Source organism: Anomaloglossus baeobatrachus, chromosome 3, assembly GCF_048569485.1.
Source record: "Anomaloglossus baeobatrachus isolate aAnoBae1 chromosome 3, aAnoBae1.hap1, whole genome shotgun sequence".
NCBI lineage: Eukaryota > Metazoa > Chordata > Amphibia > Anura > Aromobatidae > Anomaloglossus > Anomaloglossus baeobatrachus.
This window is the reverse complement of record NC_134355.1, coordinates 52,307,838-52,332,063: the sequence shown is the minus strand read 5'-3', so window position 1 is coordinate 52,332,063 and position 24,226 is coordinate 52,307,838.

Here is a 24,226-nt window from a genome sequence, read left to right as displayed (position 1 = left end):
GCGATGTCGCTGAGACCGGCGAACCGCCTCCTTTCTAAGGGCCGCCCAATCAAAGCGGAGGGGCGGAGATGAGCGGGACGAACATCCCGCCCACCTCCTTCCTTCCTCATTGCTGGCGTGTGGCAGGTAAGGAGAGGTTCCTCGTTCCTGCGGCGTCACACGTAGCGATGTGTGCTGCCCAGGGACGAGGATCAACTTCGCCCAAACGACAGCAGCGATATTTGAGAATAGACCCCCATGTCAACGAGGAGTGATTTTGGACGTTTTTGCAACGATCCAAAATCGCTCCTAGGAGTCACACACAACGAGATCGCTACAGCGGCCGGATGTGCTCACAAAATCCGTGACCCCAACGAGATTGCTGTAGCGATCTCGTAGCGTGTAAAGCCCGCTTTAAGCTGCTCAGCCGCTACAACAAAAGCCTGGCTACAGGGAGAAAATGAACTTTATTCCCCCTGGCAGCCTTCATCTTTCAGTCATAGAGGAGCAGCTGGCACGGCTTCAGTCAGTGCTCAGTGCATAGTGAGTAGCAGCTATAGCCACGCCCCCCTTCACTGACTTACAGCAAGCTCTGTCCTGAATAAATCAATAAAAACAATATGGCTATGTAGATGTAAAAATATAAAAATATATGGTTTTCAGAAAAGGAGAAGGCAAAAATTTACAAGGTTTTAAACGTAATCTACTAACATGACAATGTTCTGACATTTGTATGACGGGAGTTGTAGTTTTGCAACAGCTGCAGAGTAACAAGAGGATACAGCTCCTATAATATCCTGTGGTATATGGCTACTTTTTGTTCCAGGTAAGGCCATGTTCGTATGTCCAGTAATCATCCGATACAACGGATCCAGCAGCAATCCAGTCACAAAAAAATTGTGCGGACACAACTCTTATCCGGCTAAAAAGAAGAATTTAAAAGGAACTTGTCAGGTCCCCTATGTCCTCCAACCCAGCAGCATTGATCCCTGTATGCCCAAATTCCCTCCCTAACCAGCCCTGTATAACGCTATTCACTAATATGAATGTTTAAAAAAAGATTTATAAACCTTGCTGTCCATATGCTAATTAGGTCCTGTGGTTAGTTGCAGGGACGTTGTTTCTCCTGAGTAGTCGGCCCTTTTCCCCTGTTATCATGATTTCCACGAGATGACATCACCACCAGCTGCTGGAAATCTTGCGCATGCACGTTGCTTATTTTGGCCACGTAAGTGAGCCTCAGAAGCAGGGTGGATGCTTCATTAGGCGCACTGCGTATGACATGACCGGAAGTTTAGAAGATGTCTCATGTACACATCTTCTCAACTTCCGATCATGTGCAGTGAACCCGGGAAGCGCCCACCCTGCTTCTGAGGCACGTCACTTACGCAACCAAAATGAGCCACATGCATGCGCAAGATTTCCAGAAGCTGGTGGTGACACCGGCTCGTCGAAGCCATGTTTTCACTCCCACAGGGCTTTTAGTGAATAGCGTTAAACAGGGCTCGTTAGGGAGGGAATTAGGGCATACAGATATAAATGCTGCTGGGTCGGAGGGCAGAGGGCGCCAGACAGGTTCCTTTTAACTGGATCGATTTTGATGACACTGTCGTCTATGGAAAACATCCGTTAATTAGCCATCCATTTTTTAGTTAGTGGATCACTTTCAAATTGAAGAAAATACATGGCTATTTAATGTATCCGTATTCCATAGACTTCAGCGTTAAAAAACCCCAAAGAGTTTAAATATTATTTTTTAAACTGGACAAAAAAGTTGTATCACAACTTTTTGTCAACGTATTGCTGATGGTTCTGTTCTAACTGGAACCATGGACATACTGGACATGTATAGAAAAAACAGCTTGAGATTTAGCAGAGAATTCCTCATTGTTCTTGCTCCATTGTTGGTGTATTTTTTTTTCTAGTTTTTGTTTGGCATCATGGGTGCACTTTTGGTTATCCGGATATTTTAACCTATTTCGTCATTTGCCGCTTTTTGAAATGTTGGTTCATTTTCACAATTGTACTCCAATAAACTAGTAGGACAGAAGTCTAATTTTTCTTTTTTTGGGCAGTTGAAGGCTAACGTTTCACATGTTAAAGCTACTTCAAAGGATCATACAACTTGTTACTCTATTTATTCATTATGCGTGCAAATATAGCGTCATTACATTCTTAGCACTTTACAGAGATCATTATCATCACTGTCCCCATTGGAGCGCACTACCGTGTTTTTCAAAAATAAAATACTGTCTTATACTTTTTTTTGTCCCAAAAAAGGCGCTAGGGCTTATTATGGGTAGGTCTTATTTTTGGAGAAACATGGTTGGGGGTAAGTTTACCCCCCAACAAAGCAGAACCCCCCTTTCCAAGATACTCATACTTACCAGACCCCGGTCGTCTGTGTGGCTCCCAGGTCCTCCTGCGATCCTCAGCAGGTGCTCCCAGCAGGTATGCTGCACAGCGGTCATACCCTGCTTTTGGCCAACACTCACATATATCAGATTGCTCACACAATCACACATCAGATCACACACACCAGATCACACACACACACACTCACCACATCCAGCGATACAGATTGCTTCTGGCCAGCAGGGCAAGATGGGACACAGTTCAATGGAATGCATGGAGGACTTGGTGGGGGAACACATTGATGCGTTACGCAGCAGGTCCTCTACGCGTTCCACCGCACTGTGTCCCAGAATTCTCTGCCGGCCAGAAGCTGGATGTGGTGAGTGTGTGTGTGTGCGATCTCATGTGGGATTGTGTGAGCGATCTGATGTGTAATTGTGTATGTGATCTAATGTGTGTGTGCGCGATCTGATTGTGTGCGCGATCTGATTGTGTGCGCGATCTGATGTGTGTGGATGTGCGTTCCCTCCTGTTCGGCATCTGGTGAGTTATTGTGGGGTCTTCTCTCTTCTGTCTTCTTTCTTTTCGGGGTGTCCGCTGTCTATAATGAAGTGTCCTGCAGTATCTTTAACTTTTTTAGCTGCATGGACACTGCATTATTGAACCACAACTAGGGCTTATTTTTGAAGTAGGGCTTATATGTAAGCCTTGCTCCGAAAATTCCAGCTAGGGCTTATTTTTGAGGCAGGGCTTATTTATGGAAACACACAGTATCTAAATTCCCTATCAGTATGTCTTTGGGCTGTAGGAGAAAAGCAACATAAACAAGTGGAGAACAGGCAAACTACTTCCAGATGTCATCATTGGTGGATTTTGAACCTATGACCCTAGTGCTGCAAAGCAACCATGCTAACCACTGAGCCACGATGCTGCTCACTTTAGCACAAGAACTGTGGTGGGTAAAGTGGGACTATGGTATACAGTGCATTTACATACTGGAGATTTCTAGTCCATCATGTCAAATAAAACCTAAGGCATGATGAGTCCTAATTCATAAATGATCAGGCTCTGATGTGTTACCCAGAATTGGAGCAATATGCAAGTGTCATCGCTTGAATGTGGTGCACTAGTTCTTGAAAAGTCACCTGAACACAACAAGGCACCAGTATTATCAATGGCTACCGGTAGGTGAAGGGGTATAGGGTCTGCTACAGATCTTGCATCACAAAAGTTACTACCCTGAACTGCACTAATTGTGTCATGTAGGCTCAAACTATTTGGCCTGACCAGCTGGACCAGTCTAATTTGGCCTCATAAGCGTCTGACCAAATTGGTGAAGGATCCGGCCAATCTGGTCTTGGGTCAAGAGGCCATATCTGCTCTTGAACAGGCACTTTAATTATCTCTTAAATTGTCCAATTTCTCAGCCAGACAAGGTGTGAGGTACCTAAGGCAAAATGTTTCTTCCGGTGACAGAGCAGCAGTTATGTTGGGAATGGACTGTCGGGTCCTGTGCCTCGTTACATAAAAATCAATGGACCGGAAAATAAGGGCTCTTCCCTCAATGTCTTAAAATATTCTCGAATTCTGTGCAGTCTTGATGTGGCCTTTACTCTTTATCTATTGTTATTGCTAATGTTCTTAGCGCTGATTCTTCAATACTGGCATTTTTGGTGCCAGTTTTAGTGAACAGCATGCTGGAGTAAGCCGCGTGAAATTCAGTAAGACGTGCATCTTTCAGCTTCAATGCGCCACCGCAAGAAACCTAAAGAGTCAATGACTAGAGAACATTTCTGGTGTAACTTACTCCACTTTTGTGATGTAAATTGTTATGAATTTGTTGGAAATGCACAGCCATGCCACCTCCGGCTAAACTTTGCCTACTTTTCCAAAAATTGATTTGGCTGGTTGCAACATTTTTGCGCAATTGTTAGTTGTGATATTTCAAATAGTTTTATGCCAAAATTCTGTCAAAAACTGATGAATTGGCCCCATTCTCTGCTGTGCTAGTGGTTGGTGCCAAGGGCTTGGTGCAATATTACTACTCCCTAAGTTTTCACGCTGAGCAGTTCCCTGCCAAGGACACTAGGACGAAAGTGGCCAGTGCTGTCACAAGCATGAATAGTGAGTGCAGCTCTGGAGTATAATACAAGATGTAACTCAGAATCAGTATAGGATAAGTAATATAATGTGTGTACACAGTGACTGCACCAGCAGAATAGAGAGTGCAGCTCTGGAGTATAAAGAGGTAACTCAGGATCAGTACAGGATAATTAATCTAATGTATGTATGATGCACCCACGGGGTCTGGGGTTACCTATCACCATGTCCGGTTCTTCTACTGGGACGCTGCGGTGGCCTTGCCCAGTTTCGTGACCCCGGCGGTGTCAATAAAGATGAAGTGATGGTGATAATGGGGGTAGTTGTTCGTGACGCCACCCAGGGGCGTAACGACCGCGGTCGCAGCGGTCGCCACTGCGACCGGGCCCGCAGGGTTTTAGGGGCCCGGCAGCCGCTCTGCACAGCCGGCTCCTCTCTGTAACAGAGGAGATGCGCTGTGTAGTGGCCGACTACGCGACCGCCAGGGGGCCGGCCTGTGAGTCAGGGGGCCCGGTGTCAGCAGGGGGCAGAGGGGCCCCCTGACCTGGAGAGACCCACCAGGCGTTTCTGAGCTGCGGCAGAGCAGAAGCGCTCCTGCACAGCAGACGAAATCCATCCTTCCAGGACCTGCGATGATGTCATGCCCATGTGAGTGTGTGGGAGGAGACACAGGAGGCCGGGCAGAAAGCATCAGAAGATACGGATTCCTGAAGGAGACATGGACACATGATGACTGGTAATGAGAAAAGAGGGGGCACGAGGGGGAGGGGAGTGCAGGGTGAGTGGCATATGAGGGCTGCAGACTGTGACAGAAGGATGTGAAGGGGTGCAGAGTGTTTGAGAGGGGTAAGTTGGGTTACAGGCAGGGTGAGATATGTGGGGCAGGGTGTGTGACATATGGGGGTGTAGTGTGTGTGCTATGGGGGGTGCAGGCTGTATGGGGAGCAGTGTGTGTGACATATGGGGGCAGGGTCATAACTACCGTGGTTGCAGGGGTCAAAAGGAGAAGAGAGGTACTTGTTTTTTTATTTTGCTGGCTCCATGACACATGGAGGCCTGGAGGGGCCTGGCTGCATGACACATGGAGGCCTGGGAGCCTGGCTGCATGACACATGGAGGCCTGGAGGGGCCTGGCTGCATGACATGGAGGCCTGGAGGGTCCTGGCTGCATGACATGGAGGCCTGGAGGCCTGGCTGCATGACACATGGAGGGCCTGGGGTGGCTGGCTGCATGACACATGGAGGCCTGGAGGGGCCTGGCTGCATGACACATGGAGGCCTGGAGGGGCCTGGCTGCATGACACATGGAGGCCTGGAGGGGCCTTGCTGCATGACACATGGAGGCCTGGAGGGGCCTTGCTGCATGACACATGGAGGCCTGGGGGCCTGGCTGCATGACACATGGAGGGCCTGGGGTGGCCTTGCTGCATGACACATGGAGGCCTGGGGGCCTGGCTGCATGACACATGGAGGCCTGGAGGGGCCTGGCTGCATGACACATGGAGGCCTGGAGGGGCCTTGCTGCATGACACATGGAGGCCTGGGGGCCTGGCTGCATGACACATGGAGGCCTGGAGGGGCCTGGCTGCATGACACATGGAGGCCTGGAGGGGCCTGGCTGCATGACATGGAGGCCTGGAGGGTCCTGGCTGCATGACACATGGAGGCCTGGAGGGGCCTTGCTGCATGACACATGGAGGCCTGGAGGGGCCTTGCTGCATGACACATGGAGGCCTGGAGGGGCCTTGCTGCATGACACATGGAGGCCTGGAGGGGCCTTGCTGCATGACACATGGAGGCCTGGAGGGGCCTTGCTGCATGACACATGGAGGCCTGGAGGGGCCTTGCTGCATGACACATGGAGGCCTGGAGGGGCCTGGCTCCATGACACATGGAGGCCTGGAGGGGCCTGGCTGCATGACATGGAGGCCTGGAGGGTCCTGGCTGCATGACATGGAGGCCTGGGGGCCTGGCTGCATGACACATGGAGGGCCTGGGGTGGCTGGCTGCATGACACATGGAGGCCCTGGGGTGGCTGGCTGCATGACACATGGAGGCCTGGAGGGGCCTGGCTGCATGACACATGGAGGCCTGGAGGGGCCTGGCTGCATGACACATGGAGGCCTGGAGGGGCCTGGCTGCATGACACATGGAGGCCTGGAGGGGCCTGGCTGCATGACACATAGAGGTCTATGGGACTGCATAAAAAACATGAAGGACACCTTATACATGGACTAGGGGTACATTATACATGGAGGAGTATGGGGCTGCATAATACAATATGAAAATTGATGGGGCTGGATTATAATATATGGAGGACTATGGGGGCTGCATTATAATATATGGAGGACTATGGAGGCTACCTTATACATGGACTATGGAAGTGCATTATAAAACATGGAGGACTATGTGGTGCAGTATAATATATGGAGAACTATGGGGTGAATTTTAATACATGGAGAACTATGGGAAATGCATTATAATTGAAGGGCTACTTTATACATGGAGGATTATGGGGGTGCATTATAATATATGGAGGGCTATGTATCTGCATTCTAATATATGAAGGGTTATGTGAGACCCTTTATACAATTATTTGGAAGGCTATGTGGGGGCTGTTATAGTATTTTGAGAACTTTATACAGGGGGGACAAAGATACAAGTATGGGATGGAAATGTTTTGTGCTGAGGGAAAAAGGCTCTTTCCCTCAGCAGCCAACTTTCCCATGCTCTGCTATACATCTCTCAGCACCCAGCTTTCCCATGTTCTGATATACATCTCTCAGCACCCAGCTTTCCCATGTTCTGATATACATCTCTCAGCACCCAGCTTTCTCATGCTCTGATATGGGAAAGCTGGGTGCTGAGGACAAGATAAATATCAGAACATAGGAAAGCTGGGTGCTGATAGAGGGATTTCAGGGTGCTGTGGGTGAGAGCCAAGTGTCAGCGTCATTATCCTGTACCCCGAGTGTCAGTGTCATTATCCCTTACCCCATACCTCCCAACCGTCCCGGATACAGTGGGACTTTCACGCTTTACGTTGTTTGTCCCGTTGCCACGATCGGGACGGCCGGCTCCCGGGCTCCGCCCACCCACTCTCTCTCCGCCTCCCTGCTTTTCCCTCCTACCATCCCAGTAGACGTGGCATAACAGAGAGGAGCGCTGCCTGTGCTGCTGCTGGTACAGTAAAATCTCCCCAGCGCTGATTTCCCTCCCTCCCCCCCCCTCACCCCCGGCCGGAGCCTCTCTGTGCGGTCGGCCGGCCGTCTGTCTGTGCGGTCGGCCGGCCGCCTTTCTGTGCGGGCGCCCCCCGGCCGCCTGTCTGTGCGGGCACCCCCCTGCCGCCTGTCTGTGCGGGCGCCCCCCTGCCGCCTGTCTGTGCGGGCGCCCCCCTGCCGCCTGTCTGTGAAGGCGACCGGCCACCTCACTGTGTGGGCGACCGGCCGCCTCACTGTGGCTCCCTGCGTGTCCATGCTGGAGGCCCGCCGGCTGCCTGCGTGTCCATGCTGGAGGCCCGCCGGCTGCCTGCGTGTCCATGCTGGAGGCCCGCCGGCTGCCTGCGTGTCCATGCTGGAGGCCCGCCGGCTGCCTGCGTGTCCATGCTGGAGGCCCGCCGGCTGCCTGCGTGTCCATGCTGGAGGCCCGCCGGCTGCCTGCGTGTCCATGCTGGAGGCCCGCCGGCTGCCTGCGTGTCCATGCTGAATGGGTGTGGATGGGGAGTGGATATGGGCGTGACTGTGAAATGGGTGTGGTTAGGGGGAGTGGCCTAAAAATTTGCTACGCGCGCCGCAAACTTTGTCCTTCTTTTCCTTCTTTAAAAGTTGGGAGGTATGCCTTACCCCAAGTGTCTGTGTATGTGGAGGGGGGGCCCAGGTCTAAACTTTGCACCGGGGCCCATCCAACTCTAGTTACGCCACTGACGCCACCTGTTGTGTGTAGACAGTATTAGCTGCTGCTGCGGGAAGTCTCTCACTGCTGGGGCGGATGGTAACGCAGCTCAGATGTTGCAGCTTTCCATAGGTAGAGCTAGGCCCCAGGGAGGATGATGGTGGTGGTAGTCTATGGCGCTGGAGCGCAGGGGCGCCGGTAGAAATGGGACGACACAGAGGCTGCAGTTCAAGGTCTTTACTCATTGTAAGGTCATCACCCTTGGAGCACCCGTCCCTGCTGTGATGGGCTTCAGGCAACCCCGGATAGGTCAGAGGCCAGAACCGGTGCTGTGGACTGTGAGCCCTTCCTCTTTGCGCTGTGTTTGATAGATCCCTGTGACTTATAGTCCTACAGAGACCCGTGTCCTGGGTTTTCTTCCCGGCCCGTATTGCAGGCAGCGCGAGTCCGTTATGGGCTGGATCGCGATCAAATCTCCTGGCTCTATGTGCTGCTTTGCCCCGGGCCCTTGTGGTGGGCCAGAAGACTTAGAATCCCCTGCCCTGTGGATTTGTTAGAGGGACATAAAGTTCCCCCCAACCTAGGGCTCCGCACCCCGTCTGCGCCGGTCCTGAGTGAGCTATAAAGCTCTCCCCTCAGTGACCATGTAACTCCTGCGTCTCACATCTTGCCTGTCTGTGTCTGTTCTGCCTCAGTGTGTGTTTGTCACCTGACTCGCCAATTTGTGGCTCCACCCCCCAGGTGCTGACCAGTGAGTGGAAAGTCCCGTTTCCATGATGACCACCTCTATCCCAGTCCCAGTGATTGGCTACTAAGCTGTATGCTGTATGCAATGTGATACACATTGGTGAATAACCTCCTCCTTACCTGGAATGAATACTGTGTTGCACAGCACAGCTTCTAGCTTCCCAGTTGCAGAAGAAAGTTCACAGAGCAGATTACATGGGATAACAAACTCTTTACTTCTTTTAGAAAATGAGGTAATGATAAGCACGGTCACACAGCATTGCATCAGAAAAAGAAAGCGAAACCAAAAAGAACACAAGAGACTTTCTACAACACAGTAAGGAAAACTACACAACATCGCCATCTACTGTTAGATCAGCATAAAGTCCTCCTTCACACATATAAAGAAGTCCTTCAACTGTTGTAAATACCAACATACTGCACCTTAAATAGGTGCAGTACCCTGTGGCGACTGAAGCCTCAGGGGTGCCACATGTACACTGACTGCACCAACAAAATAGTGAGTGCAGCTCTGGTGCATAATACAAGATGTATAATTAGGATCTCAGGAATAACATATAATATACATTAGATAATAATGTAATGTGAAAAGAAAGTTATTTGATTCTATATCAAGATTCCTTCAATGTGTAATCTCTAAAATGGTATATAAAGGCGGCTATGCCTCTTCTTATAATATCAGATGTCTCAGTTGTATTCCTTGTTTTCTCGCTGTTTTGCAGAAGGAGACATCACCCACTCCAGAGGCAGCTGACTTCTCGGCCTGTCATTAATCCATTCCTGCATTATCATCAGTGATTGCTGGCAGTGAGGATTAATACCCATCTGATACATCAGCACATGGTGACATGGCCAGCCAGACAGATAACTCTGCTGTCATTTCTCCAGTGCATTCTGGGAGAGTCCGGACGGGCAGGAGGTTACGCTGTTGGGTGGCTGCTCAACATGAATCATTTTAATTAAGAGAACTTGTAATACTGTGGTAGATTCTACATTACAAATCCTTCCGGGTTGCCTGCTCTTGTGGATTTTATTACGGTAATTACATTATTCACAAATTTCGTTTTTCACTGTTCTCAATTGAGCATTTATATGTTTGATTACAGAACTGGATGCAGGAGAGGAGGGCACGTCGTAGGATTGGCCGTTCATTAAATGTATCCAGTGTTTACGTTCCATCCATAGAATATATCTGTTTCTATGTCTATAGTGCGATGATGTAATTCAGTGATGTCATGATGTCATGCTTGAAGAGTTTGGTGTATAGCTCTCTGTGGGGTTTAGGTAATGCTGGGTTTAAATACAAGGATTGCGTATGTCATTACCATGACCAACGATTAAATTAATCCATAGTATTTATAGTAAATGGTACATTATGTGTATGATTCTATAGATGGCGTCAGTGTAATGGAGCAGGTGTGCAGCATAACCTCATGTATCACAGGCAAGGCTGACTTTAAAATCATTACCTGTGTTTCTTTAGGGTTGGTGCTGACCCAACAAGTGAAAAAAGGGGAGGACAACCTCCTGATCCTTTATCTTAAAGGGGTTTTCCAACAAAGCTGGATTGGTGAACATCCAATGTCAAGAATGGGACTACCTTCACCCTTTCCAGGAGAGCTGTCACATGGAGTTTTGCACAAACTTCACTGATTGTCGTTGCAATCTGGTGTATGGGATCAACAGGCAGACATGGGCCTTGATCTGCTGTGTGCTGATTCATATTCAGGCCAGCAAGGGTTAATTTCTACTAGTCTGCTTGGTGGGCTTCTGTGATCACATGTGGTGGGGAAGCTAATCACATCTGCTCTCCTATTTATGCTGGATGAAATCTTCTACCCATGCTGGCTATAGGTTATCCTGTGTTGGTCTGTGAGCTTTCATGTCCTAGACTTTATTGTGAAAGTGTTGCTTTTGCTTGGAGCAGTTGTAGAGTTTACCACTGTTGTCTTGTTGCTTCCTTCCTGCTCTTTTTTTTTTTTTAAACATATTTTATTTGATGTCAGCAAGCACATATCATCAACAAGAGAACATGTTGTTACATTCCATAAAATGTCTCCGGATCGTACAATGCTTCTGTTACATCATTTTCTTTTTCATTGTCTCAACAATTTCATCTCCATAGAATTATCTTAACAATAATTTACTTTAACTTAACAACCTAACCTATTTGTTCCCTTCAGTTGGTCCTTTGGATGCTCCCTGCCTTCAGTGTCCCTAGTGTCCCTGCAGTGTCTTGCAAACAATACCAAGATGTGTGTTCAAATGCTTTAATTAATTGGGTGATTTCCGTTTGTGTGAAGCTTTGCTCAATAAATGTTCTCCACTTTTTGAAGAATCTTTTAGTGGACCTCTCCTTATGTTTCTCCGAATCCAGTTTGTCGTACATCATTATTGTTTTTAGGGTATCCACTATTTCTGTATTTCTCGGAGTCTGTCTTATCAGCCAATTCCTAAGTAGGCATTTCTTGACTACAAGCAATACTACGTGTATTACACCTGGAATGTGAGCACTTGCTCTATCAGTTTCTGTAGGGGCTTCTATACAGTGAAACAAACAGGCCTGAGGGGTGACGGGTATAACTACTTTCCAAATCCTCAATATGTACGCCACCGCTTCCTCCCATACCCCCCTCACCTGTGGGCATTCCCATATGCAGTGAAACAGTTTTGCTTTATGGAGTCCACATTTAGGGAAATGGTCCTGTGACGCCTTGGGCAAGCCAGGGGTCACAGGTCATTGCACCACCACACCCTACATCCCAGTTAGGAACACCAAAGCTAAACCAAAATCCTTGTTGCCTTCCTCCAGAGGCTGATGTTCACACCAGGGGGTGGGCCAGGCGGTTGGCTCCGCCCACCGAGGAGGACACAGCTCTGGAGGCGGGAGAAACCAGGCAGTCCAGTGAGGGACATGAAGGAGTAAACAACAGAGATTAGCCCAGGCAGGGCTCGAGTGCAGATTAGCTCAGGGGGAGCTTGAGTAAACAGCTAAGTGAAAGTGAAGTAGAAGTGGAAGTGGTAAAGGAGGAGTAGGAGAAGTTGAAGGAAGGTGAAAGGTGACAGAAAGAAAGCCTGAAGAGAGTCCAGCTGTGTGCAGGACAGGGTCAGCAAGGTCAGCAACGGCGGTGACTGTCTGGAGGGGGACCGTTTGGAAGTTCCTGGAAGGACCGCGGACGGGTAGTGGCCCGGCGGTTTGGAGCAGTGTACCAAAGGACAGTCAGCACCAGGGCAGGGGCCTCTCGGACCCCGGCAAGGCTAGGAGTCGCCATAATTTGCCGAATCCGTCAGTGAAGGGGACGTAGATCCCCCAACAACCAAGTCCCGATTGAAGGCAACAGCCCAACCATTGTAGGAGAAACACCGCCACCGCCAGGGCACCAGTTTCTCAGGGCCAGCGCCTGCGGGCAAAGAGTAGAGCTCCTCCGGTCCAGCTTGAAGCCGGGGAGCGGGTTACCGGTGGGGACCCATCGCTACCAACACAGAAACAAAGGTGCAAGGAAAAGGGACATCACCGTCACCTACTGGGAGAGCAAGTGCAGCCGTCCGTGGGAACCGTCTTTCCAGCCGTGTGGTTTACTGTAAAACTGTGTCAACGTCTCAGGCTGAGTGAGTACCACAGTGCCGCAAGGCACAGCGCTGCCCCCGCGTCCCTGCGCCCACCAGGCCCTGCACCTTCCACACCATCACCGGGCCCCGGGATCACCAACCCCTACCCACGGAGGGGCAACACAACACCTGGCTGCTCCGCATCACCATCCCCGGGATCCCCATATTGAGCAGCGGTGGTGAAATCACCACAACCGTGGGTGGCGTCACGGACAATAAACAATCCCCACACCCAACAAACCCCCTTTCACTCACGGGCGAGGAGTGCCGCTCGAGAACCCCCGGGATCCGGCCCACAGCTCGTGCCACCACTGAGCAGCAACTGCCGGACCCGAGCAGAAGGGGTGAGCGTAGTGTGCTGACACCCTCCTCCCCGCCCGCGACAGTCCAAGAAATGCACTGGTGAGCTGCTATGTGGTATATTAAAGGCGCGTATGTTGCGTTGTGTACTAGCTTAAATTGCATCTCCCTCCACTGTTCGTTTATCATTACTTTCTTAACAGATTACAACCCCCTTAGAATTTTATCATAGATGTCCGGATCGCCCAGAGCAGTCTCCCAGGTTTTAAATATTTGCTCTTTCCAGGGGCCCTGTACTTGATCTCTCAATCGTTGGTATATGATCGAAAGGGATTCATTTTGAAAGACAATAAGGGAGTCTATACAGTTTTCTCAGTGCTCTCCAGGCCCCCACTGTGTCCTTTATTAAACAGCTCTCTTTCACGTACGTTGGTATTTTATCTATACTTCCTGCTCTTAGGGGTACTTTGCACGTTGCGACATCGCTACTGCGATGTCGTCGGGGTAAAATCGAAAGTGACGCACATCCGGCGCCGGTAACGACGTTGCAACATGTAAAGCCTAGATGCGCCGATAAACGATCGCAAAAGCGTCGTAAATCGGTGATCTGTGTAGCGTTGGTCATTTTCATAATGTCGCACCAATAGGAGATACGATGTTGTTCCTTGTTCCTGCGGCAGCACACATCGCTGTGTGTGAAGCCACAGGAGCGAGGAACATCTCCTTACCTGCCTCCACCGGCTATGCGGAAGGAAGGAGGTGGGCGGGATGTTTACGTCCTGCTCATTTCCGCCCCTCCGCTTCTATTGGCCGCCTGCCGTGTGACGTCGCTGTGACGCCGCATAATCCGCCCCCTTAGGAAGGAGGCGGGTCGCCGGCCAGAGCGATGTCGCAGGGCGACGGGGGCGAGTACTATCGAGCTCGACATCGCTAACCGATGCTAGCGATGTCGCAATGTGCAAAGTACCCCTTAATCTCTTATTGTCTTATATCTCTGTGTGTGTGTGTTGAGAGACAGAGTTTTGGTTTCCTCTGTCTGTCTATTTCTGTGGTTTTCAACACACTCCTGTCCCATCACTCCCTGGGGGGAAAGGGAGAGGGGATAAGGTTAGGACTAATGAGGAGCAGGCCTCTCCCCATTAGGAGTATCTCTGAGGTTAGGGACAGCATAGGGCCCCCTAGCTTGAGGGACAGTTTAGGAGCCCAGCTTCCATCGTAACAAGAGACAGAGATATCGTACATATGGAAACAGAGTAGAGCTTGGTTTGAGTGGTCCTAGAGGTTTAGTGGACACAGTCGGGATAGGTGAGGGTCTCGTACCTTCAATCTCCATTGATTTGACCTTTATACCACACATACACAACTCACAAAGAGTTAGGGATATTTGGCATTCGGGTGAAATTTCAGGATGATCATAGGATGCACTCTAAACTTTTCAGGTGAACTTAATGTGACCTTCTCTAAACGTCTGACTGCAGATTTCCAATTGTTCAATGTTTCAGTATTTTTTGCACAACTTGCTGCTCTCTAACAAGAAACTTAAAAGCAAAATTCACAACAGGTGTTTGATCCATGAATTTCCCAATACACTTTGAGGTTCAATTAGAATTGGTATTTAATCAGTCCTCCTCATCATGCTGTTCACATTTTGATGTCATGAGACAAAGATGACACCTAACAATTGATCAGCAGTATCTCACTATTGCGAGGCTTCAAGCAGGATGTTCTAAGCTTAGAGTGTCACAGAGTGTCATCAGCAGGTTGCAACAGAGAGACAGAGAGACTGGTAGAATCACAGAAAGGCAGAGAAATGGACGTCCTTTGACCACATCTCAAACTAATGAGCTCTTCAAAATGCAAAGTGCAAAATGCCCTCTGGAACTGGATGATGAATGTCACACTACTCCAGGCATATTTAAGGGAGGTGAGAGGCACCCATGTGTAACATCAGACCATTTGAAACTGTTTACATCAGCATGGTCCGAGTGCTACATGATCTGCAAGGTACCTGACCATGCCACCAGGCACAGGCATCATTGTCTTGCATTGGCCAGGGAGCATCTATGCTGAATGAGGGACCAGTAGGCCTCAGTAGGCCTCAGTGCTATTCACTGATGAAAGTAAATTCACGCTGAGCAGAAATGTTGGCCGCCAATGATATTGGAGATGCCAAGGAGAGCCACTGTTGCCACCAGACGAGCCTTTGGTGGTAGAGTTACATTGTGGGCAGGTGTATCTAGTCAATACAGAACTCCCCTCCACTTTGCAAATGGAATGGTACAGTGACAGCCCCCACTACTTGAATAACCTCATTAATGCAGTCATTGAGCCTCTGCATGAACACCACAAGTCTAATTTCATGAAGGTCATCAAGGTCACATCATTAACCCCTTCACGACCGGCCGATTTTTCGCTTTCCGTTTTTTTTTTCACCATTCTTTTTTTGAGAGATGTAACTTTTCTATTTTTCAGTCAATATGGTCATGTGAGGGCTCATTTTTTGCGGAACGAGCTGTACTTTTAAATGAAACCATAGGTTTTACCATATAGTGTACTGGAAAACGGAAAAAAAAATCCAAATGCAGAAAAATTGCAAACAAAGTGCGATAGTACTATTGTTTTTGAGATATTTTATTCACTGTGTTCACTGTATGGTAAAACTGATGTGTGGGTGAGATGCCTCAGGTCAGTGCAAGTTCAAAGACACCAAACATGTATAGGTTTACTTTTATATAAGGGGTTAAAAAAAATTCGGAAGTTTGTCTGAAAAAAGTGGTGCATGTTTTACGCCATATTCCGTGACCCATATCGTTCTCATTTTTCGGGATCTATGGCTCAGTGATGGCTTATTTTTTGTGACTCAAGCTGACGTTTTTTTAACGGTACCATTTTTGCACAGATGCTATGTTTTGATTGCCTGTTATTGCATTTTGCGCAAAAGTTGTGGAGACAAAAAACCGTCATTTTGGCGTTTGGAATTTTTTTGCCGCTACGCCGTTTACTGATCAGATTATTTGATTTTATATTTTGATAGATTGGGTGTTTCTGAACGTGGCGATACCAAATGTGTGTACATTTTTTATTTTTTTAACCCTTTAATTTTCAATGGGGCGAAAGGGGGGTGATTTGAACTTTTAGGTTTTTTTGTTTTTTTTTTTTAATTCTTTAAACTTTTTTTTTTTACTTTTTTTTTTTTATTTTACTAGTCCCCCTAGGGAGCTATAGCGATCAGCAATCCGATTGCTCTGCACTATCTGCTGATCACAGCTACACAGCTGTAAACAGCAGATACGTGCACTTCCTGCTTCCCTGGCCTCCGTACAAAGCGAAAGTGAAAGTGGTTCATGTCTAGCACAGGAGTCATCACATGACCCTGTGCTACCATGACAGCCACCGGAAGTCACGTGATCATGTCACGTGACTTCCGGTATCGAGCGGTAAGTAAAACTTTACGTTTATAATGGCGCTGTCACATATTGAGAGCGCCATTACAGGGGTTAAATGGCACGAGCAGATAACGATTCTGCTCGTGCCTAGCAGGCACACATCTCAGCTGTGAAAATCAGCTGAGATGTGCGCCGATCGCGGGATGCTGCTGCCGGCAGACCGCGGGCAGTAACGTTATGACCGACAGGATGTAATTTTACTGCCTGCGGTCGTTAAGGGGTTAAGGAAGGGCTGCTGAAGACTGGGGTACCTTAAATGGAGCGGCTCCACTTTCTCCAGATCTGAATCTCATAGAAAACCTATGGTATCAGCTGAGTCGCCGTGTAGAGGCTCGTAACTCTGTACCCCCAGAACATGAATGACCTTAGGGCCACCCTTCAAGCAGAGTGGGATGCCATGCCTCCATAGACAATAACTCTACTTGTGACCAGCTGGAGACGTTGTTGTCCACTGTAATTGATGCTCAAGGCCTCATTACAAGTTATTGAGACACTGACATTTTTTGGGGTATACACACCTCTGGATTTTGTTTCATACATTGCTTGAGATGAAGAAATCACCATTGATTGCTTTTACATAAATATCCTACTTTCACTTTAAAATATCACTGTAGTGTCGACTATTTATGTTTTCCATAAATTTCACTCGAAATCCAAATATCTCTAACTTTTTGTGAGCAGCGTATATTTAGTAGATATGCCAAAGAATTTTTTGGGATGGAAAATCTCTTTAAATTTCCCAATTGAGTATAGTGTTTTCTTTTCAGAACTCTGTTTGGGGCTCCAAAGCACCTAGAGATATTAGAGTAATGTTGGCCGAACCAGCCAATATTAATAGGTTTGATAGACAATGTGTAGACAATTTGTATGGGGGTACTGAACAATTGATTGTCCAGGAATTTAGGGATTTGTATGTCCGATTTCGGACTGGCGATCCTTTTTGTTTTCCAGTCATTGTGCCTCTGCGTGAACAACACAGGCCTAATTTCATCTTCATGGATGACAATGTTCCAGCTCATCGAGATCCCATCATTAGGGAGCGGCTGCTGGAGACTGGGGGACCTGAAATAGAGTGGCCTGCACTTCCACCAGACCTGAATCCTATAGAATACCTATAGGATCAGCTGAGTCATTGTGAAGAGGCTCGTAACTTGGTACTCACAGAACATCAATGACCACATGGCTGCCCTTCAAGAAGAGTGGGATGCCATGCCTCAGCAGATAACCCCACTTGTGAACAGCAGGAGATGTCGTTGTCAGCTGTAACTAAAGCTCAAGGCCACATTGCAAGTTATTGAGACATTCAGACTGGTGATCCTTCTGTTTTTCTTGAAGCAAACCGCTGCCTGACCTGTTCTCCATGTTCTCCTTGAGAACACAGTAGCTTTTGGCCAAATGAGTGTTCCTATACATGGGAGAGACGACCGCGGTGGCTGCCAGCTGAACAATGGGCCAAACCACTGTTCAGCTGACAGATATCTAAGGAGTATAGCGGGCCATACACAACTGATAGCTGTCACTCAAATGTTCAGATGGCAGACAGCTCATTCTCTCGACTTTCCCATACAAATTAGCGCTCTTCTGAGTGTTCATGTTAACTCAATAAGTAGAAAGTCGTTACCAGACTCCTATAATAGTGGCTTATCCCCACAAAAAATAAAAGAATCAAACTGCTTAATCTTTCATCCCATCATCTATTTGGCAAGAGTCGTGAGGCTCCTCTATATATCACATGGTCGGTTGCTCTTGTCGAAATCAGCAGGTTTGGCCGACTGGTTTCCAGTGAGTATGGGGTCCTTTCGGGTAGCATTATCCACGTGACACTTGATGAGTACAGAGGAGAAAGAAAGAAAGTTCCAAGAAAGAACGCATCGAGCGACCTAGTCAATTGATCAATTGCCATGGTAATAGCGTGCGGAGAACAGGATTGGAATTATGATGCCTGATGTCAAAAGCAGCTCACGAGAACCTTCTTATCACAGAGAACCTTCAAAACGGTCTTTATTCATGTGAAAGTTTTGTCAAGGAAGCAACAATAGGCATAAAATCTCATGTTGCTGCTATGACGCATAAAGAATCATGGCATAAAAGACCCAAACTTATTAGTTTGAAATTTCTAGTTGGTTGGAGCAAAAAAATAATAATAATGGTGGTTATTGTGCTCAGATGAGATAATAGCTTGGAACGTCTGATGTGTGCTCATTTATTTTAATGTCTTTTAAGTCTTCATTGCTGTAATTATACAGTATGTCGCGTTATCATAAATTTATGCATCTGTGATCTGGCTCATTTATCTGTGCTGCTAATCCTATTTTATTGCTAGAATCTGTATGTTGCTATTTGGTGTTTTTTTTAGGTTGCTTTTTATATTTATCCTTTTATATTTTAAACACTGGACCCGATGTTGTCAGCGGTACCTCAAATCACTAGACCACCAACCCAAACCGGCAAATTGAAGGGATCCATATCTCCATGAACACCCAGTAACAATTTACACCAACTTCAAGGACCCACCACAACCGCTAACAACCACCATGACCCTGCAACCACTCAATAGGGAGGGTGGGATAATCCCAGGGGAACACAGGCCAAAGGGATCCTCCACCCCCAGGCTGCCATATATAAATCCCAACGGTCCCCTAGTCCCCACCTCACCCCCTTGGCTCCCCTAACCAAAGTCATGCCGGTCTCCACCCACATCAGGGGTAGGGTTCCGGCACAACTAGTCTGATGTGCCAATTTTATACATTTGCATTGAGCAACACTGCACCCACTAGTTGGGTTCTGGCTGGGAACATGCATATCGCATATAATGCGTGTGCTGGGAGGATTCATAAGTCTGCAGTCATATTGAGTGACTGCAAACATCATTTTAGACTTCTCATCTTGCCCTCCCATTAGCGGTAGTAATGGCACATACTATAACAGCTTTTAAAAAAGAGCTGGATGATTTCCTCAGTACACACAACATTGTTGGTTATAAATGACTTAATGACAAAATGTAGAATTGGTGGAGGAAGGTTGAACCAGATGGACCTGGGTCTTTTTTTCAACCTATGTAACTATGTAAAGGCCGCTTTACAGGCTACGATATATCTAATGATATGTCGTTGTGGTCACGTCGTTAGTGACGCACATCCGGCCTCGTTTGACATATCGTAGCGTGTAACACAAATGAGCAACTGTGAACAAGCAAAAATACTCACCGTATCGTTGCTCGTTGACACATCGCTCATTTTCAAAAAATTGAACGTCCTTCTGTGCTCTGGTTATTCATCATTCCCGAGGCAGCACATGTCGCTCCGTGTGACATCCCGGGAACGATGAACTGCTGCTTACCTGCGACCGCCGGCAATGCGTAAGGAAGGAGGTGGGAAAGATGTTTACATCCCGCTCATCTCCGCCCCTCCGCTTCTATTGGGCAGCCACTGTGTGACGTCGCTGTGACGCCGAACGTCCCTCCCCCTTCAGGAAGAGGATGTTTGCCGCCCACAGCGAGGTCGTTCGGGAGGTGAGTGTGACGAGAGTTACCGAGTTTGTGCGACACGGGCAACAAATTGTACGCATCGCACAAACGATGGGGGCAGGTGCGATCGCACATGCGAACGCACGATAAATTGATACGTGTAAAGCGGCCTTTACCCCTCCAACCAATACATTTTTACATAAAGACTTTGCTGCATGCCATCAAAAGATTTGGCACTCGTGAAAACCCCTTCCAACCATGAAAAGTGTTTAGTGGAAAAAATTGTCTAAAACATAGCAAATCTGGGGCAAGTTTTGTACTCCCAGATTGTTTTTTTTCTTGGGATGGCCGAATTTGCACCAGGATTCAGGATCTTTACTTAATTTTTAGTCATATCAGGTTTGGGCCACACATTTGTGACTCTGTTGGGGTTTCCTTCTGAACACCCAGGAAATGGGATTCAGATGTGGTTTGATGGAGTCATTCACTATAGTGAGTCAGATGGAGTCACTTTGTACTCCTTATTGTCCATCTTTTTAAGCATACACAATAGTGTGGTAGATTATGCTTTTGTGTCCCCCAAAGAAGATTGGCATTGAGGGAATGGAGGCCAATCGGAGTCCAATGCGACTTGCCTCAGTGTCCGAATCTAGAGTCATGTCTGAATCTAATTTTTTGTGGGCATCAGACAGAGTCACGAATGTGTGGCCCAAACATGATCAGAACAGGCTCCGACATGATCTGAACAGGACCTAATGTATGTAAGTTCATATCAAGCTGGTTAAAATATTGCTTTGGCTTTTCCACTCATACAGGCATATACGGTTCGTTTATAGACCTATTTATCAATTTTACTACAGATGCAATCTGTATACTAATAAAAAAGCAAAGCATGCATAGGGTGGTTGTGAGATGGCAAAATGAGAAAGCCTTATAAATGGTGTGCATACCTTGGAGTGTTGCGTGAATGATACAACACCTAGAGAAAGCGATGGTATACCCAGCTGCTGGTGTCGACCATGCAAGAGTAGAAGGATCTGTAGTGCCCCATGGGGCAGGTGTTTTAACTTACTTGTCGCCGGGCCGGGGGTGCAGATCCTCTGCGTCGTCACGAGGTGGCCTGAACCTGGTTCTGTTGTCCTCAGGTATACAGGAAGGAGGATTGGAGGGTGGCAGGGAGGATGGAGGTAGTAGTCGGAGGTTACGAAAGTCTTTTAAGGTGATCGTGACGCCACTTGTGGAACGCGGCCAGGGATGGGGCCGCTGCTGCAAGGTCTCTCGCCGGGGCAGATGTTAAGTGCAGCCGGGATGGTGTTGCTCCCCACAGGCGGAGCGAGATTACCCAGGGGAGGATGACGAAGGACGGGGGTGATGGTTGCCCCCGTTGGTGCCGCAGCGCTGGGCGTCGGCGTTGGATAAAGGAGAGACAGAGTTATGGCTGCGGTTCCAAGTCTTTTTATTCACAGATTGTTCAAGCGCTGCCCCAGAGTACCGTCCTCTGCCACAATGGGCTCAAGCCGATCCCGGATCCATCGGCGGTCACCGCCACTGCGCGTGAAAGTCTGTTAGTGAAGTGTTCTTTGGTTGCTATCTGGAACCCGGACCGAGCCTCCTGCTCCAAGCCATGGGCCGACGAAGAGCGTGGAACACTAACTCTAGTTGTCAGTGCTAGGTGTTATCCCAAGCTGTGCCCAGGAAGGTTCTGTCTAAAGTGTGATGGTTGTGCCTACTTCTACCCCATATGGTGCCCGCCGCCACTGGTTGTCCGAGCGACTGGGGAAGTCCCATGCTTCGTGATGGCTGGCAACCCTGTCTGCCCTAGTCCAACTCCCTGTGAGTCAGCACCTGCTGTTGTTTGTGTGTATTTTGTGAAGGCACCGGCAGGTTAACCCCCTTTTGACCCATGATAGATATTACCCCTGAAATTACAGTTATGCTTTTCATTATTCCCCTATACATTGTGACTGTTGTGCAACTCTTTATCCTATTGTTTAGTTGTATATTTTTGAGTCTTGCACCCTGTTCACACCATTGGTGTTCCAGACATACATTCTTTAGTTTGAAGCCCAAGGGTGGCACAGATCCATCTTACCATGTGCATATATTGAGTATGAATTCCAATGGAGATGGGACGTTCCAGCTGAACTAATTCAGTGTCGATATGAATAGTTTTATCCATCACAATAAAGGTTTAGGGCATAGAGCTTTGTACCTTAGATCTTTCTACACCAGCAGCGCAGCTAGAAGGTCCTATCTCCACTGGAATTCCTACTCTTGGATGATACAAAGCTGTCCCTTGTGGCTTTTGAAAGAGCAAATGGATCAACAACTATGATTTCCCATAATATATGCAAATAGCTTTTTCCACGAAAATTGAGATCATGGTCTCTAATTCTTCTGTTGGAATTATCTTAGAAGTCGGTATTGACCTTTTGAAGGCCTTGGCATATAAGTTCACATGGTATGGCTCATTAAAGGGTCAATATTGATTCTTAAGAAAAAAGGTAGTAATCAGCTAACTAGCAGCACTAAATGATGTCCATTTCATGATAATTGTAGATAGCTGGACTGTGAGATTGGTGCACGGATCCACATGGCTGGCGTCTACGGAATTTCAGCTGAAGGAAGTTTGTATCCTGCACCAAGTAATAAAACTTTACTTTATTTCAAATGGTTAAAACATAGTGACGTTAAAATTACAGGAACACCTGACACATTTCAGACGATGTCTTTAATTGTAAGTTCGATTAAGGACTTTTTGTCCGAAATGCGTCAGATGTTCCTGTAATTTTAACTTCACTATGTTTTAACAATTTGAAATAAACAAAAAATGTATTATTTGTTACAGGATACTAACTTCCTTCCTATTGATTTTTAAGGTTGCTACCTCCAATAGAAGGTTCTAGAGACCATGTTTTCTTCTTCATTGAAGAAGTTTTTGCATACCTTTTCCCATGGGGCTTAACTGGCCAACAATTCTCCTTGCTCCAACATGGTGATCTCCTCAAACAGAAACATATACAAGTCATATACATTATTTAGTACCCCCTCAAAAGCCAAAAATGTTCTACCTTGTAACAGAAGAGTCTGGCAGTGGCTTACTACTGTCATGGGTGTGTCATGTGTGACAGACAGTCATGTGATTTCTGGCCATAGAAGGTCACAGCATCTGGCTGTGCAGAATGCTCCATGACTTTCCATTGTTTCTATCTTACTGTCAGTATTCATTGTATACAGGTAGCTTTCCTGCTTGATTTATCTTGCTCCCTTTGGAACCCAGCAGGAGCTCGACTTCCACTCAGCTGTTGCTTATCCGTATTCCCTTAGTACTTAAATAACCCTTCCTTACTTTGGGCTGTACTAGTGATATTTTCAGTTCCTTCAAGCCTTGGTTGCAAAACTCTTCTGAACTTCTACTTGAGTCATCTAATGATAAGTAGCTCATGTTTTTCCCCCTGTGTGTCCTCCTTGCGTCTTCTCTAGTGTTTAGTGGGGTTGACAAAGATCTTATCCCATCCGTTACCTATTTAGGGTCCAGCACTAGGGATACAAAGGGTCAGGTATCAGGCTCGGCCGTAGGTGTGCAACCTATCTAGGGTGGTGAGGGACTCTAGGGACCAGTGGTAGGTTTGGTCAGAGGTCACCATCTTCCCTTTCCTTGGACACAGAGTTTCCCTTCCCTTTCACCGCTCGCTTGGTACTTCCCTGTACCTAGCGTACCAACAACTACGATCTCCTTCTTGACAATATTGCATGTCTAGAGAAACAGCTGTTGATCAAACAAGCTATACATGACAGTTACCTAATGGGCATATACACCTTTCCAGTCACAATTTAAGTGGAGCTGTATTAGAACGGCCATCCGGGTATATGGGGTCTCTCCAGCTACATAAAGTGCATGTCCAGATCCACCATAGTTAGTAAACTCTAAGGAAATTTATATTAAGTTACCTGTACTAATAACTGATTGGCTGATATTCTTTCATTAAAAGTTTTTTACCAAAACAATCTCTCCCCATCTTACGTACAGTAGATCTAAGACTTGAAATGTTCCCTATAGCTTCAAGTATTGCATTTGCCTCTCTGTTGTTCTACACAATTTCTCCCTTTATGAATTGATTGCAATAATTTGGCAGACATGTTAATTGGGCAGGGCCGACCTGAAAAATAGAGCAGCACTCCCTGTCTAATTAAGAGAAGCACAATTATTCTCACGGAGCCTGCTACAATTTCCCAAACAGATGACCCATAATGTAAATGACATGAATAAAGAGAGTCTCATGATGTGGCTTGCTACGCCCTGCGTCACGTGCTGTCTCTGCTCGCCGTACCA